General features: G+C 47.0%; 1 protein-coding gene across 4 annotated transcripts in view; it reads left to right on the forward strand.

Moving 5' to 3' along the window:
- Positions 1 to 8,415: 8,415 nt before the first annotated feature.
- DAAM2 (dishevelled associated activator of morphogenesis 2) overlaps positions 8,416 to 14,567 on the forward strand; it is a 104,391-nt gene continuing 98,239 nt past the window's right edge. For 2 of the 4 annotated variants that reach the window (XM_064476461.1, XM_031434757.2), the window contains exon 1: positions 8,416 to 8,664. The gene's annotated coding sequence lies outside the window, so the exon portion shown is untranslated. Of the gene's footprint in view, positions 8,665 to 8,803; positions 9,376 to 14,567 lie in introns of those variants that run through there. The other 2 variants (XM_031434759.2, XM_064476463.1) reach the window with 2 other exon arrangements.

The raw sequence follows: 14,567 nt of genomic DNA on the forward strand, positions 1-14,567 counted from the left end.
GTCCACAATTCCCTACTTCAGGAAGCATTTAGTGAGGTCCTTGAGTCATCCCCCTTAAACTGTTCTCACAGTAGGGGTAAAGAGAAGGAATTCTAGTGCAGGCATCTCAGAGAAATCTTCTTCATTACATTCTTTCCTCAATTTCCACACTTTCAATTTTTTTTTACAGGAAGGAGTTCTTGGAGACATGTAACCAGTTACTCAATATTGCCTTTTGAAAATCTGCTTCTCGTGCTGAAGCATGATTGTAGAATTTCTTATTGATTGTATCTTGCTGCCTCATTAAAAATTCCAATTCAGCATCGCATTACACTTGTGTTTATTTTTAGAGCCTTCTTCTGGTCCCCTTCAGACTAAACAATGTTCTGAAAGTTACGGATGTTCATAGATGTTATGTGGAAAATGGGTCCTGTGAGGAAACAACTTTGGGGAGTACAGTGCTGAGCAAAGTGAGGCAGATCTCTTCTACTGGGGGCTGTCTCAGAACTTTCAGTATGCTAATGTGCACTGCGACGTTCCCAGGTGTGTGTATGGAGGTGGCAGACTTACAGTTTTTATCAAACTTATTTGACCACGAGGAATACTCCCTCTGCCTTTTTGGCAAGCCACGTAAAGATATTAGCATTCTATAGAATGCATTTTGGAAACACTGGCCTGGAAGGTACCAGTGGAAAGGGACGGTACTTTCTTCAACATCCAAAGGCAGGCAACATACTGTTTTCCTCTTCCTAACCTCAGTGATTCTGAAAGTTTCATGTGCTTTTATTTATTTTTTTAACCTGGATGTAGTCAAGCTTTCTTGCATGGTCCCTCCACTGGGTTGAATTCTTACTGACAGAAACCCCATCTAATGAACCTTTGCATCACCAGGGCTTACCACGGTGCCTGAGACTTAGCAGGATGAGTGAATGAGTAGTGTTAGAGAAGGATTTCTTTGCAGCTGCTTCTGTTTCTGCTGCTTTCTTTTAAAGAAAGTAAGAAAATATCCCTACACTAGAGTCCCAAACCACATATACGCTTGAATCAAACAAGCCTATTGGGTGTTTATGAAACTCCGCAGTGTCTGAAAACCTGTTCTTATGAATATCTGCAGGGGGATTCATGAGGTGTGCAAATGTTCCTGCTCTTTCCAACTGCAACCAGGGTGGGTTTTCTCTTTCTTTATTTCTGTGTGTGTGTGATTGTGTACACACAGCTGAAGAGATGAGTCGCTGAGAACTTTCCAAAAGAAATGAATGGGATAAAACAGATTGCCAAGTTACTGAGCGGTAATTAAGAACAGATTCCTAACATCATCACTTTACCATTTTAAAGATATTTTCCTTTAAGAGACAAAACCACTGAATGATGAAACATGTCATGCTTCTCCTGACGTCCCTTAATCTTCCAAAAATCCCTGCTCAGTTGCATACACACATCCACACATCTATGCCAGCCCAAAGTCACCCGGACCTGAAGATTGTAAGCAGTCTCAAATTATTTTTCAAGGGAGAAAAATGACTGTGTGTGTGTGTGTGTGTGCGCGCGCATGTGTTTATGCATCTTCAGTCCCACTATAGATCAGTTGGGAAGATTTCTTTCTCTCAAGCATTTCAAAATACAGTTTCACCTTGAAGCTGGAGCACTTAACCCCGAGCATTATTTTTTTCAAGGGTTTTGAGCCACTGAAAATGGGACTATGATGGGAGCGTGTACGCAGCCCTGACTACAAGGACTCTGGCCCTAGAAATAACACAAGCAGCTGTGACAGCTAGTGGGCATGGCCTTCCCTGGCCTGGGACCCTGGGCTCAGATCACACGTTGGGGTGGTTAGGAAGGAATTCCACCCACTTCCTCACGCACTCAAGCACTCTGCACACTGCGCAAGATCCCATCCCACATCTGGCCAGGTGCGGTGCCTCACTGGGCTCTGCCAGGGTCGAGAGTGGAGTGGGAGAACATACTGGATTAGACACACTCGTGGCCTGCCTCACCCCGGGGATGGGGGGCTGCCGCCACGATGTCCCAGGATTGTGTGTGTTGTGGTTAAACACTTAGGGTTTTGACGTAGGCGGGGCAGCAGAGCCGACTCTCAAAGCTGCTGCAAACAACCTGAGAAGGCTTCTCAAAAATGCAGTCCCGCGCCTCAGAAGGCGATGGCCTTGATGGAGGCGAGTCTCCAATCGCTGCCTGTTTGGTGTGGTCATATCTGAGCCAGGGGAGGTTTCTCTAACTCCTGGCAAAGATGTTTGTGGAGAGCTAGATGCCAGGAACCTGGTGAATTGTGCATTAATGTTAAGTATATTCTTGGTATTAACTAACAGAGGAGCTGTAGGGGGCGGGAAGGAGTGGAGATGGCAAAGGGCAAAGAGAGGAAGAGGCATGTAATAATAATGGCCATGTGTCAGTACAGTCTGTAATTCAGTCCCCACTCTGGCACCAGGGGCTTGATCCTCCTATTTATCCATAGTTTTTTCAGAGAAGCTAAATGATACTCTTACTCTAAGAGCCAGAGCTGGGGTTAGAAACCAGGCTTTTCTGATGCACATTCTGAGACCTTTCTACTACCCCACACCACAGTGATGACCTAAAACATCTTCAAGAAGGTCACGTCCTATTGAGAGGTCCTTTCCCGGAAGGAACTGTGATCCCTCTGAACTTTCTTTAGTTGTATCCTTAGAAGTTACTGTCAGCTAATAGAAGTCCAGGAGGCCTGTTCTAATCACTGGAGATGACATCCCTTATTATATAAGTGAGAGAAGCAGGATCGGGCCCATGATCAAAATACCTGACATGTGACGTGTCTGTGCCACACGGGGTTTAGAACAAGCTGCTTCTGCCCTCTAGACATTGTCAACATACTTGATACAGAGTTTGGCACTTCCCTGAGCAGAGCCTGGGGGTCAGCAGGCAGATTCGGACAGCCTCAGAGGTGGGATGAGAGAGACCTCACAATTCTGTGTGTTCCTCCCCAGTCTCAGAAGAACTCATGGAAGTAGCAACTTTCAATCCATTTTGCCTGATTTAACCTTGTCAACAGTCCTTTGGGATACAACATTCTTCATCCCATGTTATTGATGAGAAACTGTATTAATCAAGGTTCTCCAGACAAACAGAACCAACAGGATGTGAGCATGCACATGTACACGTGTGTGTAGATAGATGGATGGATGGATAGATAGATAGATAGATAGATAGATAGATAGATAGATAGATTTTTAAGGAACTGGCTCCTGTAATTGTGTAGGTTTGATGAACCCAAAGTCTGATGGGGGAGGCTGGTTGGCTGCAGATCCAGGGAAGAGTTGCAGTTCAACTCTGAAGGATGTTGCTGGCAGAATCCTGGAGGTCAATGTTCTATTACAGCCTTTAACTGGCTGAATGTGGCCCACCCACATTATAGAATTTCCCCCTCATCCAAAAAAACACCCTCATGGAAACATCCAGAACGATGTTTGACCAAATATCTGGGCACCATGGCCCAGCCAAGTTGACACATGAAATTAACCATCACAAACACTAAGTTTCAGAAAGTTTCCTGCTGTGCTGAGATCACACAGCAGCGAGAGGCCAGGCTGGGGATTTAACGAGGGTCTCTGACTTTTAACACCTGAGTTCTCAGTAAATTAGGGAAAAGAGGGGGATCTGGTCATCATCATACTGATTGGGTGGCGTACTCATGGGATTCTCACTTACCCTTCACAAGGTCTTTGCTGAGTGCTCCCGAGGTCCATGCGATATAGACCAGGAGCTCTGGCCCTGGGCAGTGGGCAAAGAAGGACCTTTGGGAAGCTTTTTTCCACTTTTCCCATGAGTTGGCTGGGCCTTGGAAGTACACGGTTGGCTTTGGAAGCCAAGACAAGCTTGATGAACTATTTGAGGAACCCTCAATGAGCAGGTGGAATTTTCCAGAGGAGCAGTGTCCTGCACAGAGCCTCACTGTGTGTTCAGGGAACATTCCTGGAATGTGCAGCTGACAGTCAGGTGAAGAAAGATGGAGCCACCCCCACCTCCTGTGGTCTTGAGAATAGAGCACCACCCGCCTCTACCTTAGGGCTCTGTGTGTGATAATGTTGGGGTAGAGGGTGAACCAGACAAACTTGGAAGGGACCCTCCCATTTTATGGACACTTCAGGGCACACCCAGCCTCAAAAACAGCCCCTTAGCACTTAGAACCACATATTTTACAAGCTTCACCTGCTCCTCTTCCCAACAGAACCAGAGTAAGTTCACCTGGGGAGGGATAGAACCTCCTCTCTCCCAGACCTGGAACATTCTGGTGCACAGCCTCACTCCCCCTGACCCTGTCCTTCTCATCCTCCCCACCCACCACCTCTAAGTCTCCGGCCCTGTCTCACCTGAACTTTAATCCCTTTCTTCCTCTGATTTTGCCTAGAATAACTTAACAAGAATATTCTAAAAGGAGTTAATGCTAAAAGGAGCTAACGAGGATATTCTATTTCTCATTAAGTCTGGCTCTTCATTTCTATTTGGTCTGCTCCTGCTAACTTCCATTAATTCTACTGCATTTCCATATGACTGTGGTCAAGTAGATCAGCCTGTGTTGTGATTCCAAGGGGGGATGGTCGCACCAAAGCTCCTGATACTAGAAGTGAGTCGGTCACAAAACTCTCTTGTGTTTTAGTCACTTTCCTGCATCTTTTTTTTTATAGTAACAATTTTCTGTAGATACCATTGATTTTGTCCAAAGTTAGGCAATAAAGATAAGTAGTTGGAAAAGCAGGATTAAAGTTGAGGGAAAATGGTATTTGGAATATAGATTAGGGTGTAGAGACAATAGTTGACTTTCCCTGATAGTCATGGAGCCTGGAAGTCACAAGAAAGGATGACATCACAAGAGGAGAGTCGGTGATGCACAGGAGAAGGAAGGTTACCAACAGATCCCTGGGGAACATCGACATCCAGGTGGAAGAAGGACCAGGAAGAGAAACTGCACAAGGGGAGTTGTAGTGCTGGGAAGACATTCCTGAGAGAGGGGAGTGCTTCAAGAAAGGGGTGGTCTACACATTTTGAAGGATGTGACAACGAAGACTGACAAGACTGGAGTCAACTAAAAGGTCATGTGACCTGAGAAAGCACAACTTCAGGGATTCAGGGCAGGATGTCAGCAGCTAGCTGGAAGGAGAGGGGGATTCAGGGAGACAATGGACTGGACTTAACTCCCAAGTGCACTGTGGCACTTTCCAGTTCCAGAACTTACTTTCAATCTCCTTCATCTTTGTTGAATTAAATAGAATTCATGATGACTTTGCAAGAATAGGGATTCTTCATTGGAGTCTGTTATTGTGTTATTAAAGTTGTTGCAGAAAATACACAGAATTAGAGTCAGAAGAACTAGCTTAGGGTCTAAGGGTCCCTTATTGGTTGACTGTGTGATCTTGGGCAGGATATTTATCAAATCTGGCTTCTTTTCTTATATAAAAAATGGAGGTTATAGTGATATGTCCCCAGATTGTGAGGTTCAGAGGAGATATATGTAACTAGGCTTTGAAAACTATAAAGAATGATGTTGGTATGAGGTTAAAAAGAATTGTCATACTTGTAAGCTAATGCTCAGGAACTGTCCCAATATTGTATTTTGGTAGATTGATGGGAGTGTATCAGGTAAGATTATATTTAGCTATAAAACACAAGGCTCAGCTATAGTAGCTTGAACACACAGGAGTTTTTCTCACCTGACAAGAAGTCAGAACAAAGTATAGCCACTTAGGGATGTCACCTAGGGCCTCAGCTCTTTGATCTTCCTGCGCCAGCATCCTTGAGTGGCATTTGTTTTTCTAGGTTGCAATATGGCTGCTGTACCTCCAGGCATCATATCTGTGTTCCAAGAGAGAAGAAATGGGGCAAGGAGGAAGAGGAAATGTCAAAGGGTTTAAGGGGCATGCCATCTGAATCTGGCTTTTTCTTTTTTTTGAATTTTTAAATTTTTTAAATACAAGTATAGGTGATTTACAATATTGTGATAGTTTCTGATGTAATGCATAGTGATTCAGTTATATATATATACACACACATACATATTCTTTTTCAGATTCTTTTCCATTACAGTTTATTATAAGATATTGAATATAATTCCCTGTGCTATACCATAGGATTTTGTTGTTTATCTATTTTATATATAGTAGTTAGTATGTGCTAATCCCAAACTCCTAATTTATCCCTCCCCTACACCGTTCCATTTTGATAACTGTAAATTTGTTTTCTATGTGTGTGAGTCTGTTTCTGTTTTGTAAATAAGTTCATTTGTATCTTTTTTTTTTAGATGTCACATATAAGTGATGTCATGATATTTGTCTCTCACTGTCTGACTTAGTTCACTTAGTATGATAACCGCTAGGTCCATCCATGTTGCTACAGATGGCATTATTTCATTCTTTTTTTATAAATGAGTAATATTCCATTATTTATATATATTATATATATAAATACCACATCTTCTTTATCCACTCATCTGTTGATGGATATTTAGGTTGTTTTCATGTCTTGACTGTTGTAAATAGTGCTGCTATGAACATTGGGGTGCATGTATCTTTTCAAATAAGTTTTCTCTGGATATATGCCCAGGAGTGGGATTGCTGGATCATATGGTAACTCTAGTTTTTTAAGGAAACTCCATACTGTCCTCCATAGTGGCTGCACCAAATTACATTCCCACCAGCAGTGTAGGAGGGATCCCTTTTTTCCACACCATCTCCAGCATTTATTATTTGTCAATTTTTTGATGATGGCTGTTCTGACTGGTACAAGGTGATTCCTTACTGTACTTTTGATTTGTATGTCTCTAACAATTAGCAATGTTGAGCATCTTTTCATGTGCCTGTTGGCCATCTGTATGTGAATCTGGCTTTTTCTTAATGAGTTTTTGTGGAAGATGACCCTGCCTTCTGCATGCCAACTTCACTGGCCGGAACTAGGTTTCATTGCTATCTCTAGCTACAAGGGAGTCTGGAATGGTGAATATTATAGATTTTAGTTTTCTTTAGTTGAGGAAGGCAAGGGAGAAGGGGTTTATCAGTAGCTTTTGGAAGCCAATGTGCAGTGTCTACTACAGATCAGAGCTCAGCCTGCCAATGGAAACTTGATGTGAGGAAGGGGCTGGAGGGATGTGGCAGGGGTTATGATGCTCAGGAGGACAACTTGACAGTGACCAAACTGCAGGGCTCTGAGCCCTCTGTGGCTTGGACCAAAACATCTTGGCTGTCTCCAACCAAGAGGCCTAGCCCCAAGACTTGGCTCCTCAGGCAATCAGCCCTAACCAGCTGCTGCCAAAGGGGTAAATACATTCCAAGTCCTTGAGTCCCTGCTGCACTGTAACTGTGGTTAAGACACACCACCACCTTTACCCCATCTGGGCTAACGGAAAGCTCATGGAGTTGTGTTGTCTTAGTGATGGCTTGTGGTTGTCTGTGTTCCTTCTCCTTAATCGGGACTTGAATACCTGCACGCTTACATTGTCCAACTCTACAAGCGATTTGCATCTCATGCATATCATTTTTCAGTTCATTCTCCAGTCCTTGGGAACCATATAGGATAAAACATTATGCTCTCCTTTTCTCTACTCTGGAAGGATGGTCCTTAAACCAATCCATTTCCCTCAACTCCTTCAGCTAGGTGGAGAAACAGATGACCACAGGAATCCAGGACTGAACACCCAGAAAACTCTGCGTAGGTCATCACCCAGTGTGGGCACTGTCTGCTTGCTCACTCTTGAGAGTGTCGGGGAGACAGAGAAAACCTAGACTCACCCTGAGCATGGTGCCAATCGTGGAGGAGACAGTTGTTTTTGACTAAGGCAACTTCCAGTCCAGAACAGGAGGTAGGTCACAATCACATTTAAAGAAAAAAAAAAAATTAAAAGCAATGTTTAAAAGTATGAATGAGAGCTATTGTAAATGGCTCAAACTCTGTATATAAGCAATGAAGTAAGATGAATTGACTCGTACTAAGTTGGAAAAGCTATACAGAGGCAGGGAGCGTGGAACCTAATTTAATAAAAATAAACTTTTGTTTGTTTGTTTTAAATGCACCCACTCCCAGAGAAGAAATGGAAAAGTTGTTAGGGTGTAGACCAGGGCTTCTAAGTAGCTGTTCTGTTCAGCCTGATTTATCTCCTTTTTTGCCCTAGCACCTTACTGGGACTTTAGTGTCCGGGCAGGGACCTGGTCTGTGAAGAGAGCTCTCCCCTGCCCCCAGCACCTGACCTCCCAGCCGGCTCAGGCCAGGGAAGGAGCCAGGAGAAACCCACCGCCTAGGTCACCGCTTCTGCCTCCCTGACCCTTACATGTTTCCAAAACAGAGGGAGCCCAGAGAAGGCTCCTTGCCAGAGTTGGAAACAGCTACCCTCATTGTCTGCCTCGCCCTGCCGGCTGCGCTCTCCCTGCCTCCCTCCCCTGCTTTCTGTCTGAGAGTGTGAAAATTACAAATCCCAAGGAACTGCAATCAGAACTCTACCTAGGGAAAATTCAGAGTATCCTTGCCATAAATATCCCGCTCCAAGACGCCTGACGTCAGAGCGGGGCGGGAGGGCGCGAGGCCGGCCCAGGGGAAGCGGCGAGATTTGGTCGGAATAGAGCAAGCACAGCGCGAAGCGGGGCGCAGCGGGTGGCGGGCGCGCAGCCGGGCGCGGGGCTGCGGGAGCGGAGGACGCGCCATGGGGTCCCCGGAGTAAGTGCGGCTGCCCCCTCTCGTCCTTGCTTCGCATCGGGGGGCGGGAGGACCGCAGGAGGCTTTCGGGGGTACTTCCCCACTTCTCTCCCCCTCTACTTTCTTTCCAACGCTGAAAGGGGATTGAAAAGGCAGCGGCTCCGCGGGCTGCCTGTTTTGTTTCTCCAAAGTGCTTGCTGGAGCCGCGCAGGATCCTTGAGTGGGGCTCGCAGGCCCTGCGTGCGTGTCTGTGCCGATGGGTGTGATTTGCGTGTGTGTCTGTGTCTGTCTGGATGGGCACATCTGGACACAGGAAATGTCTTTGGAAAACTTTTTTTTTTTTTTAATGTTTGTTTGTGGCTTTGAAATCTGATTCCTTGTTGTCACAAGTGGACAAACATAGCCGGTTGCCCCCCAAACTGACAACTTTTTGGTGGTGGCTTTTCCTGGTTCAGGCTGTGCCTTCCTTCGGGTGATTTAACTCTTTACTAGCCCTCAGCTCCCACTGGCAAACCTGGCCTCTGGCCAGCAGGCAGGGCAGAGGGAGCAGGGAGGTTCTTGCTCTCAGAGGCAGTGGGACCTTGGGAGAGGGAAGGAGCATCCCAGGAAAGGGGTCCTGACTGGGGAATCTTAGCACCTGCGGCTGCTGCCCATCTGCCTGCTGTGGTTCGGACAGCGCCAGGCAATGGGGCTTTGACTTAACCAGGAAGGAAGGATCTGGTCTGGAGGCAGGTAATTGTAAAGGGGTCAGGGAGGAGGAAGAGGTAGTGGGCAGGACACTGAAGCTCGGTGTCCAGCCCTGCCAGAGAATGGGATGGACGTGTCTGCCACATGTGCCCACATTGGCGGCCATGCGGGGTTTTCTGGGAGCGCTGCAGTACCCCAAACAAGATGCAAGCTTGTAACATAAAGAGACATGTCTGAGCTGTGGGGTGGAGGAAGGGGGGAGGTGGGGGAGAGGGGGAGAGATTTTTATCAAAATTGAACACAGATTGTTGAGGTCTGGGCTTGATTTAACTCTTCTCTCTCTGCCTTGGCCACTTTTCCACAGTCCTGTGGTGGATTTTCAAAGTTCCTGGGAAGGAAAAAAATCACACTTCTCCAGGAAAGAGTCCCTGGTGATTTTCCTGGAAATGTACAAGGGAAAAGAGAGCAACTTCCCATCTTTAAATAGTTTCAAGTTTTGTGTTGCCCTTCCTTCCGAGTTTGGTGTCAGTTTCTTGGATTTCTCTGAAAAGTTGGCTGAAAGAAGGAATGGATTTTCCCTAGGATGTAGAGGGGGAATTGTGCTCTACTGAGAGTGGGAGGAAAGGGGGGTGCGGGACTGTTTGGACCCACCAGCCCTGGATTGCCCAATGCACGCACTGGATGTCAATAGCTTAGTTCAACAAACCAGTGACCACAAAGAGAGCCCTTTCAGCTTCGTCCTAGCCGGGTCTCTGGGTTTGTGTTTTGCAACTGAACCAACCTACAATGTTTGGGTGGGAGGAAGATTACTGGACTCTCCCTGTGTCCTAGAAAAAAAATGAGAGAATAAAATCAAGGGACCGGGAGGAAATCTGGATCTAAAACCGGACCCACAGGAAGTTCAAGATTTGGGAAAGATTTTAGAAATCATACAAATTGACCCCTGGGGAAGAGCTATAAAAGACCGAGCAGACAGCAGCGTCAGCTATAGACTCCTTTAACTTCAGTACTGTGTCTTTGACTTGAATGTGATGAAGAAGAAGGAAACTGAGCTAAAGGCCCGTGAAAACAAAAGTGCGTGGAAACGGGGGTAGCTGGGTACCCGTGAGAAGCACATGTCGGCGCCTATTTGTGCCTTAGTGACCATGTGGGGATGGTCGTGGCCTCAGGCATGGAAGCATAAACGGGCCATTTCTCAATTGCTCTGGGAGCTGCGTTGACCCCCATTTCTCTCCTTTTTAAATAAACAACTGCCCTATTATTGTCTTGCTCAGTGGTAGTTGCACACTCCGGCTCATGACTTCTAGCCGAGTTTCCAGGGCTTTTCCTCTGGATCCTGAGATGCTGAGGGAATACTCATGCCCCCATCAGGACAAAAAGAGGAGGGAAACTTCTCCTGGGTGTTAGAACTGAGAAGAGAGTCAGGAGTTCAGGAAGAGGGGAGGCTGTGAGGCGGGACCAACAGGAAGTCTGGTAGAGGTTTTTAGTTTGGGTGAGTGAGGGGAAGGTTGGAAGACTATTGCTTTCTGTGGAAACATGTCCTCTCCCCAGTCTTCTTCCTCAACTTCCTGCCCCCAGAGTTTCTGGATGCAAAACAGGTTAAATTCTCCCCATTACTGAAGAGCCTAGATCCAGAAGTAAAGAATTGGGCAGGGCCAAGTGTAGGTGGTTGGGAGGGTGCAAAGATCATCAGTGAGGCAGAGGCTGGCTTTGTTACAGTGGAGCCAATGGAAGTAACGGTTTAAACTATCCCGCTCACTCTCACCATTTACAAGCAGAAGGCTGAATACCCAGGGACAGCGTGGACCCATCTGGGGGTCTAGGGTAGCCTCTTGCCCCAGCCCAGAACTCCTCTGGGAGAACCGAGGGTGAGAATTGGGCTTAGCACTCTTTCATCGCCCTCTTGGAGGGTCAGTTGAATCCTGACCCTTCTGAGTTTGCTCTGGGGGACATTTCACCTACTTTGGACCCGGGACAGATGGATTCCCAGGCCCCTGACACTTGGGCTGACGTGGAAGCCTTCTCATTGCCCCTTCTGTCAGCCTAAGCTTCTGGCCAGCTCTTAGGTCAGCTCTGAGATCAGAATACTTACAGAGGGTGCACCTTAGCTCTCCTGAAGGTCCAAAGGGCAAACGCAGGAAGAACTTCTTGGAGGGTGTCCTTGGCATTGACAGCAGATGACCCTCTACATCTCCACAACCAGAGTCTCTGTGTTCAGGGATCCTGTGTCCTTCAGCTCTGGACCTCATATGCAGCCTGGCACAATGGCCAGAGAGCAGATAGCAGAGCCCTCTGCCCAGGGGAGAGTTAGTAACCTGGGAAACATTACTGATTTCTTCCGAGCTTCAGCTTCCTCACTTATCAAATGAGGTTAAAATTTACCTCACCAGGCTGTCACGAAAATAATATTTATGCCAAGGGAAGAGTACAGAGCTAGGAATGCTGTAGACCCTTAACAAAGGGGATCTCATAATTTTGTTTTCCAGTTTTTCAGCCAGCAGGAGCCCATGTGGTTTGGAAAGGACCCTTCCCCAAATCTGGATACATGTTTTCTGTTTTTGAAGGCTGAGGGGTGGAGTTTCTAGGGCTCAGGTCACCCTTACTTCCTCCCTCTAGAAACAGTGGCCGGTGAGGATTATCCAGGAGCATGGCCGGTCTGTTATCCTGAGAGCTGGGAGGAGACACCAGGCATCCTGGATATCTTGCCTGGAAACCCCTCCTGTGTTTGAGTTCTCAGGAGGGAGAAGGGCAGCAGAGCCGGCTGTACGTGCGTGGTGGGGGGTGGGGAGGTGAGAGGGTTGGGGAGGGACAGGAAGCTCAAGGAACAGCGGAGTCTTGAAGGACAAGCCTGAGGTCAGAGGCTGTCACTGCTCCTCAAGGGTGCTCAGGTCAAAGGGAGAGGGGAGAATCTGGCAAGTTGTAAAAAAATGGAACTTTAGCCATCTGTAAACATCTTAGTGGGTATGGGCTGGGGAGGCTGCCCCTTGCTGATGGACACACTGTCTGGGGGCTTGGCAGGTCCAAAGGACGGAAGGAACATATGATGTGGAGAAAGCAGCTGCAGGTTCTCTTGGCCCATCTCAGAGCTTCTAAGTTATCCTTCAAGTTGACATTTAAGACTTTGAAGGTCACATTTGTTTCTGTTTTGTTCAAGCTCTCTCTTTAACCATGGCCTGGGATGACTTTTCAGCTTTTAAGAGGCTCAGCCATTGGCCAGCTTCTCTTGAGACGGCCCAGATTGGGGGTCAGTGAATTCCTCACTCCTGGCAGTATCTATTTCTCCAGCTCCCTCACAGTTTTTTTTGTTGGTTTGCTTTGTTTGTTTGTTTGTTTCATTATGAGGTTAGAAAACTGTACCATCAAAATGCTGTAAGGGATGAAATGCCTTTTCTTTGGCCCTGTGGATCAACGTGCTAGTGACATGCGAGGCTTCTCAGACTATGGGTATGAGCAGGTGTGGTGGGGTTCTTTCTGGGTCTCCCCCTCCAAACAAAGAAAAGAAAAGGAAAAAAAAAAAAACCTGGGAAAAAGAAACTTTAGGCAGTTTGGTAGCTCATTGAATCCTGGCTGAAGAGGAGCTGAGTTATTTGTAGGCTGCCCCAGGGTACTGTGCAGAGAGCTTCAGAATCAAGAAGACCCAGATTGGAGTTCTGGACCCATCAGGTCACAAGCTGTCCGCCCTCTTTGAGTCTTCTTCATCTGTCAAGTGAGGACAAGAGCTATTCTCATGTCCCAGGGTGATTCTGAAGATGAAATAATACACGGGAAGGGCCCGATCAGCACTCAGCAGAATGGTGATACCTTTCCCTTGCTAGTTCTAAGCTCGTGAAAGTACATGGGTTTGGGTTTGCATTTGTCCATAAGCTGCTTATTCAAGGCTTCACAATGGCACTCAAAGGTCAGCTGTGAGATGGAGACCTTCAATACAAAAGCAGGCACAGAACAGTGCTCCCTGGGCCAAACAAACGGCAGCCCCATGCGATTCTCTACTGGGATAAAGGAAGGGCCACGGGCTATTAGGTGCTACCCACAGAGCTTGTTTGAGAAATCCTGAAAACTGTCTTGGTCCCAAGCATCAGAATCAAAATCAAGGCAGGAAATCAAAGAGGCAGGACCTACCATTAAAACCGAATCATAATGGCAGGATGACAGTGGCACCCGATATTTGTACGACAGCCTCCAGTTTGAAAAGCATGTGGTCTCATTTCATCTTCATAACAATCCTGGGTGATTAGGATTATCCACATTTGACAACTCAAATTGAGGGCTTAGAAGAGTTCCCCTATTTCACACAGTAAGTGGAAGAAACAGGAGGCAGGAGACAAACAGCTACCCAAGCCCTGTGTCGCAACCCATCACCTGGGAAGCTTGTAAAATGATCAGAACCTGGGCCCACCCCAGGCCGGGTAAATTAGAATCTCTGAGGAGTGGCGCCCAGGGATTGATCGTTCGACAAGGCCCCCAGGTGATCTGAAGTTTAAACTGAGAGCCACGGACCTAAGGGCAGCGTGAAGAGGAGCAAGATGAGGAGGCAGGGTATGAGGCACAGGTGAAACAAACAGCCGAATCTTTGCTAGGGTTTAAGCTCCACGGGGGAGGGGGTGGAGACTTGCGTGGTTTCCCCGCTACCCAGAATCCAGAACGCGCCAGGCACAGGGGAGACACTCAGTCAACGCTGGCTGAGCAAACAAACTGCTATAGATTAGGAGCCAAACCTCGAGCAGCGAAGCCCAGTCTGTCACCTTGTTGTGTAAGTACAGTTTTACTGCAACCCAGCCGTGCCATTTGTTTCCGTGTTGTCTGTAGCCGACATCGTGCGAGCAAAGGGTGGAGTTGAGTGTTGTAATAGAGGCTGTGTGGTTCTCAGAACTGAAAATATTTGCTGTCTGGCCCTCTCACGGAAGAAGTTTGTTGCCTCCTGCCCTGTTTCTCAGAGTGAGCGGAGTAAGGATAGCTTAGGGAGGGTCGTCACAGCATGGTGGTCAAGAGTATGGGTTCTAGATTCAGACAAAGCTGCGCTTGAATCCTGCTTTTGGCTCCCCGCCCACCTGCCGTAAGACCTCCCGGATTATTGCACCTCTCTGAGCCTAAGTTCTCTCATCTGAAAAATGGCATTGATAATAAGTAATACCTCCCTCAAAGGATGGTTGCAGAGGTTGTCAGCCCCTGGCCTAGGGAAAGCACTTAACAAGCCTTAGCTATTGCTTTGAGGGTGGTGGTTGTAGTTACTGGCAATT

Source organism: Camelus dromedarius, chromosome 19 (genome assembly GCF_036321535.1).
Source record: "Camelus dromedarius isolate mCamDro1 chromosome 19, mCamDro1.pat, whole genome shotgun sequence".
Classification (NCBI taxonomy): Eukaryota; Metazoa; Chordata; class Mammalia; order Artiodactyla; family Camelidae; genus Camelus; species Camelus dromedarius.